Here is a 12,500-nt window from a genome sequence, read left to right as displayed (position 1 = left end):
GCATTCATAAATAAAAAAAATAAATAAACTTTTCTTTCCATTTTGTTATGGAGCTTTTATGCACCAGTGAAAAAAACTGTATCTCACAAAAGTGCAATCTTTTTTGTGCTTCAATTATGGGTAGGATTTGTGAATGCCTACACTCAGTGTACACAATCCGTATTCCGGAACATCCTTACCACAATATTTGTGCTATCTATTCATTCAGAAAGATTACACTAAGTGTAGACGTAGTCTACACATTGTGATAACCTTTATGAATCCCCCTCGGTATTTAAGGTTGCAAGAAAATCGGTAGAAAAAGTAAAATTAGGAGGACGAACATGGGAGTTATGCTTGTGTTGCCTGTTCACTCAGAATGGTGCACACTTAGTGCAGTGGAATTAAAATTAAAATGAAGAGTTTAACTGCACATCAGCTAAGTATTAAATGTATCAAATTAATTTAAATTAAAGTATTAATCAAATTAACTAAAACATTAACCACTTTAACATTCTATTCTTTTTGTGAATCGTGCAGATCAGTTGCAGGGTAAGTATGTTATAATCATGCAATTGTCTTGATTGTTTATTTTTTTCTCGGTCTGAAGTATTCAGGACACACCTTACTGATATTGCGAAAATGTTGCATTTTTCTGAAGTTCTTTGAATGTATATTTGTTTCCGATTGCATAGTTTTGTAATTTGAGGCACTCCCATTTATAGTTTTGTCATTCTAGCCAGTTTTCTTATGATGCCCTTTAAGAAGTAAAATATTTCCTTCAGTGGTATGTACCTTTCCTAGTGTTCTGAAAATGGATTTAGCTATCTGAAACTCATTTACCTATACACAGATTCTTTGCTGGGTGATATTGCAGTACAGTATGACACTGTTGCGGTATCTTGTCCCTTTAAAAGGGCTCAGAGTATGTTCTGGCCAAATATTTGTTTGCCAGGAGCTGTTCTCATTACTTATGATATACCCAGAACTGCCTTCTCTTGTAGTTCACATGGGGTTTTAGTAGCAGCAATTTAAGTATCGTTGACTGTTTTCTTTTACTATCCCAGATGCTCCTAATGATCAATTTACCTACACATTTGTTACGATCATTTGTTTCGTTTAGTGTTTATCAAAAAATTGCAAGTCAAAAATTGATAGCCAAAAAAACACATCTTTTTTTCAGGGGGCAAGCCCCCCTGCACCACCCCACAGCCTTGAAATTGTGTATACCAACTCCAAAGCCACACCCCCAGTAAAGAAAAGGAAGAGAGAAATAAAAAAAAAAAAAACGAATGTGCATAGCCAGCTTGCACAGTGCAATACATTGCAGCAAAACTCACTGCAGCATTAAATTCTTGCACTGTTGCAGTGCAAATGTGTAGGTAAGCCCTGTTGGAACAGTTTGGGTATCCTTTTCTAACACTGCTTCCGTTTCTGCTTGCATGTCGTGATACTTTATCAATACACAGTATATTTGTCAACAGGTGTAGCTAAAAATGCTGGTTTTATTATTTTTTCCAAGTATGGTATCTGGTTTTCTTGTTACTACTTTAACTATTGCTTCTAGTGCTCCCACTTGATTGTTACTTTGAGTAATTTATTTAGTTCATCTTTCTGTTGCTTCTCAGTAACCTATATGTAGTGAATGGAGCACAGTGTTTTTGCTCCAGTATTGGGAGTGGAGATAAACATGTTAAACACTTGCCTAGTGTTGAGACCTGATCATAACAGCACTTAGTGCTGGAGTGATGGAGTCTTACTAGAGATGTTGTCATTTGGCAAAGAACAGTGGTGCAAGTAAAACATATTTTAAAAGTGGTTATAACTTCACTCGTCACACTTTAAAAAACAGTGTGGCAGAATGAAGGGTCTTAACAGTTTACTCTTCAGTGGGACACCTCATTTTCCCCTTCTGTCTCTTTGACAGTGCCAAAGTGTTTTACCAGTTTTCAAAGGTTTTGAAAGCAATTGAAACACTTCACACCTCTACACTTTTTCTTATATAACTAGTAGTTCATGAAACACATAAAGCTCCATGCAGTACAAAGAATTCAGATTGTATCCGAGATCAAAGCCATCTGTGTTCTCAATATGGATGCACATATTCACCTATTGAGCCTTGCTCTCAAGGTAAATTTCTTTGCATCCATGTCTGAAATAGATAAAACACTGGCTGTGACTGAAGATGCAATCCAATGCTCTGTCTTATTTCCACAGTCCCAAACGTACCAACTTTGTCACCGTACTGTTTCAGTGTATAGACCCCCAGCCATAAGTATGTCACGGCTAACAGCAAGACATGCAGTTCTTTTTAGTTCTATACTGCAGAATATACATAGTTTACTGGCTTGAGCTGACATTAGCCTGTCATGTATGTATTTATTTTTTGTTCAGGTCGAACTCTTGATCAGCATGTGGTTGCTGAAGTTTACTATGCCAAACTCTAATTATGGGATTTATTTCTTCCTTTCTTACTGGTTTTGGCCTTTATCCTTCTTTCTGTGTTCAGCATTTTTTCGGTTGCTGTTTTTTGTCCATTCTAGACTGGGTTCCTTGCCTTACTTCTGTAAAAAGCTTTTGCTGATTTGAGCAACGATGTCAACTTCGACTTGTTCTTTTTTTCATGGTTTAGAACTTTCGCTGTTTGAAGCTGACTTCAACAAATGTATATGGAGTTGTACAACTGCAGACCTATAAATTTAGTCTATTTCTGGAAGACCCATATCTCCTTCAGTCTGAGGGATTTATAATCTTGCTATACAGTTTTTTTTATCCATCATTGATAGGCATGTTCCTATATAACTGATCCAAAACAGAGTAAAAGGTCACACATATAACCAGTTGTCCACAGCTAGAGGGGTTTGGTTTTAATGACCTGAAGTTGTCCATAAATAGACTTAAAATGAAAGGAAAAGGAAAAAATCACGGAGATTCAGAATTGCCATTTAGCTTAAACACCTGATATCCTTAAGGGGTGATTTGCATATATCCCATGAGGCCTCTGATGCAAGAGGTTTAAGGTGTCACACAGTTAGAAGTCTAGCTTTGCTAGATTTTTCTTTTTGTATATAAGTGATCCAAGACTTTTTGGAGACCATCAAACTAAAGCTGTACATTAGAACCAGGAGGGCAAGTTGGATTGTAATTTTGAACGCCATTCCTTCATATCAAAGATGTTTTAAGTAGTAGCTTCAGTCTTCCAAAATATATATCGTGGAACTCTGTTTTCATATTTCTGTTTTGCATTGATGATCATTCACATCTCTTCCAGAATATGTATACATTCCATTGTGTCCCACTTCTTTTGTATCACATTAATTTGTCAGGTTTATATTTTCTTGTCCCTTTTCATTTTTCTGCTAGAAGTGTTGCTTTCACACATCTGTGAAGACCAGATGTTGTTCTTGTATCATCGAAATAGGTTTTAACTAGACGTTGCACTCTAATTTGTTAAGTCAGGGATGCCAGCAATCCTCCAGGTTTGAATGACAAAGAAAATTTTCAAGTGTTTTTAAAAAGAAAAAAGTTGAGGCATTAACGCAGGCAGAATTGCCTTACTTAAATTAATTAGCCTGAGAATTTTTAATTAATATGTTAATTATTAGTCATATGAGCTATTCAGTCATACATTCTCCACAAAAAAGGTGAAATGTCATTTGATCCAGCTATTCCATGAATACACTTTGATTTCCTTATAGCATTCTGTTAAGTAAACAGCTGGAAGTAACTGCATAGTGATAAAAAATGTGGTACGGTAAGTGTATTAATCTGTAAGATTAGCACAGCTGTGAGTGCCTGTTAAAGATGAATTTAAGCTACATGGAATGTATATTGGCAAATTCATAAGCGTCTTGTGTAGGATGTGATCTAGACTGTAGTGACACAGGTGAATTTGTCCACTATTAAGCCCATATACAGACCAGAAGTCATAGGCAATCTGTGTGGTAATGGGAGAGGCCTCAATTTTCTACTTCTGTGAAAGCAGAAATGCTAGTGAACACATGAGGGCAGGGGTTACTTCTTATGCTAACTAATGGAGTATTCCTGTATTTCCTCTCTGCTGCCCCTAGCAGTAAGGTACAACATTGACAGATGCAGTGTCATTGAGTGGATGCTGACACTTCTTTAGGGTGCTCCTACTCTGCACCCATGGGATAGGGTGATAGGTAACAGTTTTTTTGCTTTATTTGCCATGCATGCAGAGTAGGGGTCATTAGCATGTTAGAGAAGTAAAGGGATCCATTGCTTTATGGATTCCCATTGACAAGAACAACTCTAGTGTCTGTGGGCCACTCCCTGGGTTGATTATACTTTAACAGTTTTTGGAAGTGGAACACTGACCATTGGGAGCTCTGCTGTACTTAAACGTATGCTTTTGTGTAACAATGACACTTGGCCATCAGGGTCATTCTTTGTGGTTTTGTGCTGTTCAGTCCTCCGTATGAGCAGCATACCCATGTTCCTTGTCTACATGCTGTACACCACTATTCATATGTTGGTGTTTGACCTCCATTTGCATATGTAGCATATGTCTGGAGTCTTCCAGAAGTAAAATTGAATGTGGATGTCTGTCATGGCATACTGACACTTTTTTTTTTAATTGTTTGACTGTTATATGCATTTATACTGTATATCAGCAATGACCGTTTAAAAACAACACTTATGGATACCACCCTTAGCTAGTAAACAGAACAACGATTACATACAGCTTAATATAGATTTAAAAACTAAACAATTGTTAGTTGTCCTACTCAGGGAAAATATTTAAAAAGATGGAGGTCATTGTGAAGACACTTCCTTAAAGTAGAGATAGTATCGCTGTTTGTTTTAAGAAAGTGACTTCACATGTAGGTTAGTTTCTGTTGAATTCTGGGATTTGAATATTGTAAGGACAAAAGCACTTGACCAGAATTTTGGACTAACTTATGTTCTAATTCATTAAATAATAGTGTGGAAATGTCTGTTTTTCCTGTGTGTTTGGTATGTGCTTTTCTGATGAGTTTTGATTGTGTAAGGTTCTTAGGTTTACCATGCCAGCATGGGGAAACATGCATTTACTGTTCTGAGTGTAGGGTCATAGAAGAGAAATGCAGCATATCTCTGCAGTCAGCAGAGGCAAGGCATAGTCTAATGCTGGACTCGGTGACAGCTTGTCACAAGACACACTTACTCAGCATACAAACCTACAGGCTGTGTTGAATTTGGAGGCCATACCACTTCGAACAAAGGGAACAGTTTAAACGAATTCTTCTACGTGCTTAAAATGATGATATAATGGGCTATTCTGTTGTGTTCCTTTTTGTGGAAGACAAATTTAATATATTTAGATTTTATTGTTGGTCCATATTGCTTGCCTTGCGCTCTTCCTTTGTGCATGCAAGAGAACTGCATTATCAGCTGCTAACCAACCTGGCTTCAAAATGACAAGTAACTTAAAAAAATTGAGGATCCTTTTTGGTGGATCTTGCACTATGTAATCCCACTTACACCCGTTAGATTCCAGTGTTATTTTTGGAATACCCATTACTTGACTGATTGCTTTGCAGCTGTGATATTGCAAGCAACATTATGCATTAACTGCATAATCATCTTCAACTGCATATCCATTCTCATCAGCCATGCCAGGCACTTCTTTTTTGCCATTCCTTTTGGATGTGAATACTTGCTGACAGCGAAAGATGCTGCGTCTGTAACACTTGTGTGTTTTAGCTGAAGGATATTATGTTTTCTCTCTGTCACTTTCTCTCTAGTACTTGGTGTACTGTAGAAATGCAGGATTCTTTTTATGGACTTTACAGGTGGATCCCTCCCTCTGTGCCCAGTAGATGGGCCAGATTTTTTGGTGCATTGGGATTCTCTGTGTTGACTGGGTGCTAGACAGTGACCTGCCCTCCTTGGGTTAGCTGTGGTTTTAATGGCCTCCAATATTTTTCGGCTCTATATTATAAAACCAAACGTTTACGTTGTCGAACACCTAAACGTCAACACCTAAACAGTGAAGGCTGAAAACCGTGAACAGCCACTTCCACAAATTTTTTCACAGAGAAAAAATTTGCTTGGCCGTTGTTGGGAATTTTGCCCTTTTCTCCAATGTAGAGCAATTTCAGAGTTGGTATACTTTATGGGGGGATGTGAGTGGGTGGAGCCCCCTCCACTTGATTAGGGTTTGAAAGTTTGTTTTGCTTTCTGCCGTCCAAGAAAATTTTTTTCCCTGTGAAAAAATTCGTAGAAGTGTCTTTTCGTGGTTTTCATCTTTTGCTGTTTAGGTGTTGATGTTTAGGTGTTTGACAACCTAAATGTTCAATTTTATAATATAGACCCTATTTTTCTGAGGAGTGGGGCTGTTAGCTTATTAGTGAGGACTTGCTTGTGATCTGTTCGCAGTTTCTTTGGGAGGTGTGAGGCCTTGATGTGGATCTTCTAATGTGTTTGCATCATCTCTCTCCCCATCTGATTGTCTTGGTCTCTTCACTACTGAGCCTGGTCTTGGAGTCTCATCTAAAGTCATGGAGTCATTGACTGGAATATTGTAGACTGAGACTACTTAGTTAAAGTAACTGAAAAACATATTTTCTGTGGAGAAATTGTTTATTCTATGGGGAGGGGGTTGGCCAAGTGTTTAAGTGCTTTCGACTGCATTTTTCTGTGAAAAAGACTTAGTTTTTACTGGCCTTTGCTGCTTGTCTTCCACTTGAAAGAGGCATAGTTTTTGCTTGATCATGGAACAAAGTACCTGTACTGTGGTTATTCCTTCTTCCAGCTACAAAAAGAAAGAGTTGAGTAGACTGCTTTTGCCATCACAGCATGCTAGCAGTTTGCCAAAGCCACAGGTGGGTGAATTTGCTGTGGCCATTTGTTATACTTCAGAACACTCATCTTTTACCTCAGATCTTTCTGATGTAGCATCTGCAACCACTATGGAAAGGGGATTAGCCACATCCTCTGTGGATATTGGGGTCTCCACGGTGGGCAAGGGAGAGCCACTCTTGTTGGACCTGGAACAGGGAGCAGGGAAGGTGTCTGTGTCAGTGTTGTGCCCATCTCTGAGGAAACTGCTGTTGCCATTAGTAACATGTTTGGCCCCATTTTTCTTGCCATAAAGTAAAGAAAACTAAGCAAGTGTCTACTCTTCCTCAAATTTCCTTGGATATGAGTAGCTTGCTAGGTCTTGCTCAGTGTTAAATTCAAGATATTGATTCCTGTAAAGTAGTTTTGGGTAAGATGATTCAAGATTATAAATCTGAACAGGAAGATGAAGGGACAAATATAGGATTCTCTCCTTACATTTCTGTTCCAGATTCCGAGGAGAACTCTGCTTCTGATTCTCCCTGTCTGAGTTTGTTTCACTGAGATTATTGCAATAATGTGCCAGTGTTTTCAGTGGGAGAACACTGAGGTTTCTCAGTCCTTCAGAAGAAGGAATTTGTAGAACCTACACCCATTCCACCTGCTGTGTCTGCTTTTAGAAAGGTGTGTGCGTGCATGTGCAGTTTTCCTGATAGTCAACCATCTGTCTCTAAAAAGGCAGATTAGAATGTATAAAGTCTCTCAGTCTTAAGTTTTTATACATTATTCCCAGCCTTACCCAGCAGATATAGCTTTAGTTGATCCCACTGCTGCTAAGCACTTTAATTCCAATCCTATTTCTTTCTGATACACATGGAAAAATTATTGATAATTATGGGGAGAAGTGCATAGTTCTGCAACTTTGATTTTCAGAATTTTGAGTTTTCAGACTCATGTCACTTTGTTCTGGCTAATTGTAAAGTATGAGGAATGTTTTATCTGCAGTTTCTTTGGAGGAAACCTTTGCTTTAAATTTTGTTCCTTGTATTGCACAGATCACTACTCATTGAAATCAGTGTGTGTATGACTCTGTTGATGGTTCTTTTAGGGTCATGCCAACTGGTACTGTTTTGAGGAGGTTTGCATTGCTATATTCTCAGAACCTCCCCAGATTATTTTAAAAGTGGTGTTTTAACTTTGCCTTTCTGCTCAGAGGTGATCAGAAAGTGTGATAAGAGGGTTGAGCTGATCCAGGGAATCTCCCAAGATTTTTCAGCCCTCCTTTTTCAGAATTTCTAAGGGGTTATCTAACTCCTCATCCAGTCTTGGCAAAAAGTAGAATAAGCAGTTTCTGTAAAATACAGGTGACCAAATGTTTAAGAAGAAATGGTAATAGTGCTCCAAAAAGAAGCTTCAAACCTTCCAAAACAAAGGACAGTCCAACAAGTCTGAATCTCTCTATTCAAGACACATTGTAATGCCCTCCCACTCTGGCCCATTTCATCTTCCATAAAGTCTGAATCTCCATTTTTCTGTTTGCCAGCTGGATAGTTTACAGCAAATGGGTTCCGATTATTATTCGTCAAGGTTACAGATGGCAGATGAAGAAATCCCTCCATTATAGGCGCTATTCCTCATTCTTCATATGAGCCACTCTTGTTTCCATCAGTTCATCACATTCTTTCACAGCGAGTGATATAACCAGTTCATCCTTCTCAGGTGAGGAAGGGTTTTTATTCAAGGATGCTCTTGGTGCCAAAAAAAGGAAAATGCTTGGGGGCCATTTCTGGAACTTCCTTTCCTAAATCTGTTTGTGATAAGTGTTTAACTTCAGAATGATGTTACTTCACAGCCTGTTACCTTTTCTTCCTCTCGAGTTTCCTGTTAACACTAGCTTTAAAAGGTGCTTGTCACATTGCCATTCCTCTAGACTTTAGATTTTCTAATGTTGTGTATGCCTGGATCACATTTATCAGTTATCTGCCTTACCCCTTTGGACTAGCCACTGTACCAACGGTGTTCACAAGGTGTCTAGCTCTAGTTATAGTTCATTGCAGGCTACAGGGTATCTGCAGTTGTCCATATTTAGATGACTTGCTCATCTTTGCAGAGTCTTTTTCAAAGTGTCAGGAATCTGTTTGTCTTGGGTGAGAGATCTTACACTCAAGCTGGATTCCAATAGAACATTCAAATATCTTTGACTCCTTCACACTGGATTGTATTCCAGGAATGTCAACTAGACATCTCAATTCAAAGAGCTTTTTCTTCTACATGAAAAAAATAGATCATATAGATTTATTTCCAAGGTTTTCCACTCTCACTTTGGCCACTTTGAGGGAATACCTCAGGATTTTGGATCTCATGGCTTTGGCAAGATCCCACATACAAAAGATATAGTAATAGCTGAAGTATCTTTGTCTGAGCACCATCACTCTGTCTTTTCAAATCCCAGTGGTTGAGCTTGTCAGAAGAGAAATCATTTGGTGGATATAACTGATATCCTTAAATCCAAGTCTCCTCTTCTCCCTCCCTGTTCCAAAGTAATCACCACAGACTCTTCAGACTTTGACTGGGGAGCAGTTTCAGGAGGGATAAAAAGTGCAGGGTGTGTGGTACACCAAGGATAGAATTAAGCACACAAATATTAGAGATGCTTGTCCCGATCAAGGTACTCACCTTTCTGTATCATTGGTCTCTAGGACCTTTTCACATTTTTACAGTACTACCACAGTCATGTGGTATTAAGAAGTGGAGGGGGGCCAGGTTGTACCTCTTTGCAGACTAGCCATGCTAGTTTGGGATTTGGCTTTACAGCATAATATCACTCTTCGGGCATCGTAAATTCTGTCAAAACAAAATTTGTGTGGCAGACAAGCTGAGCAGGACCACTGTTGACCCTCACAAATAGAAAACTAGATTGTGGGGGGGGGTTCTTCTGAGATTTGATCCATCTGTGGGGATTTCTGAAATCACTTTGTCGCCTTTTTGAAAAATCAACTGTAAAGATTCTGTTTCAGGAATCCTGGCAGAAGGCCTGGAAGACAGGTGCCTACTTTTCTTTGGACATGAATGTTTCTGAATACTTTTTCACCCTTTCCACTAATATCCTGGATACATTTGAAAACTCTGAAGGAATCCTCCAAGATCATTGCTTAGTCCAGAATGGTGTTACTACAACCTGGTTCTCCCCTCTTGCAAATGGCCATGGGCAATTACCACAAGCTTCCTTGGTCTGGATCTAATCACACAAGAATAGGTGTGTTTGATACACCTCAACATCTGTCAACTTCAGCTGACTTCCTGATGATAGGGTCTTTAACTCCTTTTAGGCATCTGTTTGTTGAGAACATGCAGCAGATACTAATGGAGGCAAGAAAGCCTGCTACTAGAAAATCCTACAGTAAATGGAAAAGGTTTTCTAGTAGGTTCCACAAAATAACCAGTACTTTATTCAAGGCTAGCTGTGCTCTGGTATTACAGTATTTGGCTGAGTTACTATCCTAATGTCTTTTTTATTCCTCTGACAAGGTTCATTTATCAGTCGTTTCAGCATGTCTGCCCATGAGTCCTACTGTTTCTTTGCAGTCTAGTCAAAATGTTGGTCCTTCCTTGGGAACTTAATTCTGTATTAGAGAAGCTAACACTTGCTCCATTTGGACCAGCTAACCTGTCTGACTTGAGGTTCTTAAAATGGAAAACTGTTTTACTGATTGCACTGACCTCTGTAAGAACCGTGTCTGAGTTGCAAACTCTTGTGGTGAGTTAGTCCCCCTTCTTTGATGACTAATCCTTTTATGCCTAAAGTGGTATCTGAGTTTACTGTAAGGCTTAATCCAAAATATCCATCTCCCTGTTTTCTTTCTTGAACCTAAAAATGAGGGAAAAAGGATATTTAGTACCAAAGTTGTCTGTGGAGATCCAATGTATGATCTTGACAGAACTAAATCTTTATGATCTTTGGATCAATTGTTAATTTCTTGTGAAGGTAAGAGGAGACGACCTGAGTCAAAACAAACCATTTCTAAATGATTGTCTAAGGCTATTACCTCCTGTTATAGTCACCATAACAAAACTTTTCTAGACAGGGTTAAGGCCCACTGTACTTGGGCCTTGGCTTAATTTATGGGTTTATGGAAAGTGTTTGATTCTAGAAGTGTTCTAGAAGCTGCTACTTGGACCTCTGTGCATACTTTTACAAAGCATTAGAAGCTTGATTCCTTATCTAGGCCTAAGTCAGGCTTTGCTAGGACCATTTTCCTGGACTGTTTGCCTTCTACCTCCCAAATGTAGTAACGGTCTGTTCTCAGCTTGTCTGGGTGGCTTGCTGTGTGTGAATGTTTGCATTTGTGTGTTTATCTGTCATTCTCTGTCTTTCGGGTGAAGTCAAGTCTTCCCCTACAAAGTTCCCAATCCTTGAGGTTCAGGGCTCCTGAATGCATCTTTGTTGGCCTTCCTTTGTGGCTGATAACTAGCATTATGGCTGAACTGCACTCAGACAAGCCTTTATGCCTTTCCTCTTAGGTTTTCCAAATGTTGTAGGTGGTTGGCCTTAAAGAAATCTCTGAATCCTGTGTGGTTGGTTAGAGTCATGGGCTTAGTTCTCGCAGGAGAAAATGGCACAGTGGTTTGCTGTAGTCCTGGGGTGTGGGAGAACTCTGTTGGGAGCAGTCAAGTACTGCATTAGTAAGGAAAGGTCAACGATATTGGGACTCATGGTAGGAGAAGGTACGGTTTGGTCAAGGGAATTGGTGGTAATAAAACAGAAGAACCACCATGCATATTTGTTGTAATGAATGGGTAGTATCTAATCCAAGATGACTGCATTATGTTCAATAATTTTGAACTTAAGCTGGTTGAGGGTAGGTGTTGTTAGAAGCAGGAGACATAGAGGCTGTGTAGTTGTTAAAATATGATAAATGGAAATCTTTGACATAAAGATGTCAATGAGTTTGAAGTTGCTGTGTTAATTTTACCATGATGTAGTCTGACTGCAAATGATTATAATCTCACCCTCATCAGGGGTATGAAGGGAGATATATCTGCCAAGTCTACTTAGTGAGGGAGGAGTATTCTCACAATGTAGAAAATGAGTTCCATTAATTATACAGATTTGTATCTGCTCCAAGTTCAGGAGCTGTGCATAGTTGTCACGGGTCTGATTAGAATCTGTTGTGGGAAAGACAGGAAGATTGACTCTGCCTAAATAAGGTACTATTTGGGTAGAAAATTATGTTGCCAAAATGCACAAGATCTGAGGGAAGAGGACAGGCTGTCCCTGTTAATTGAGGCATGACTATCAAACGTTGCCTCAGAGTGAATTAAGTTGGATTAATTGCAGAGCCATTTGCTGACGTCAGTTGCTGTTTGCTTGAACTGTGGCATCGTTCTTCATGATGGCATTATGCTGATGAAGAGTACTTCCTTACCCTGTCTTAACAGCTAAGCTACCAACATGTAGAACGTTGTTATGGGTGGTAACATGTTCTGGTAGCCTTAGATGTGCCATGCAGCTGGAGTGGCCCATATTTGTGGAGGAGGCACTGGATGCAGGGTTATGTATAGTGGATAAAGTTTAGGCAAGTGAGGTCTAGGCTTACTGATGTGTGCTACCTTTGAGGACATAGAAAGGGTTTTCTTCAGTATATCATGGTGTGGTGGTTTTGGTGCTAAAGTTGGATTTGTAGTGAGGTTGTAAGTATGGTGTGTATTGATATATTGACTGGTGTAGTTTGTGA

At 39.1% G+C, this 12,500-nt stretch overlaps 1 protein-coding gene across 1 annotated transcript in view; it reads left to right on the top strand.

The window, feature by feature from the left end:
• The window catches only part of ANXA4 (annexin A4), a gene marked incomplete in the record, with an annotated part of 219,510 nt that overhangs the window by 157,862 nt on the left and 49,148 nt on the right, over positions 1-12,500 (top strand).

The sequence above is a fragment of the Protopterus annectens genome, chromosome 9.part0 (assembly GCF_019279795.1).
Source record: "Protopterus annectens isolate FY-2018-M chromosome 9.part0, PAN1.0, whole genome shotgun sequence".
NCBI classification, from domain to species: domain Eukaryota; kingdom Metazoa; phylum Chordata; order Ceratodontiformes; family Protopteridae; genus Protopterus; species Protopterus annectens.
This window is presented reverse-complemented; position numbering and strand designations above follow the sequence as displayed.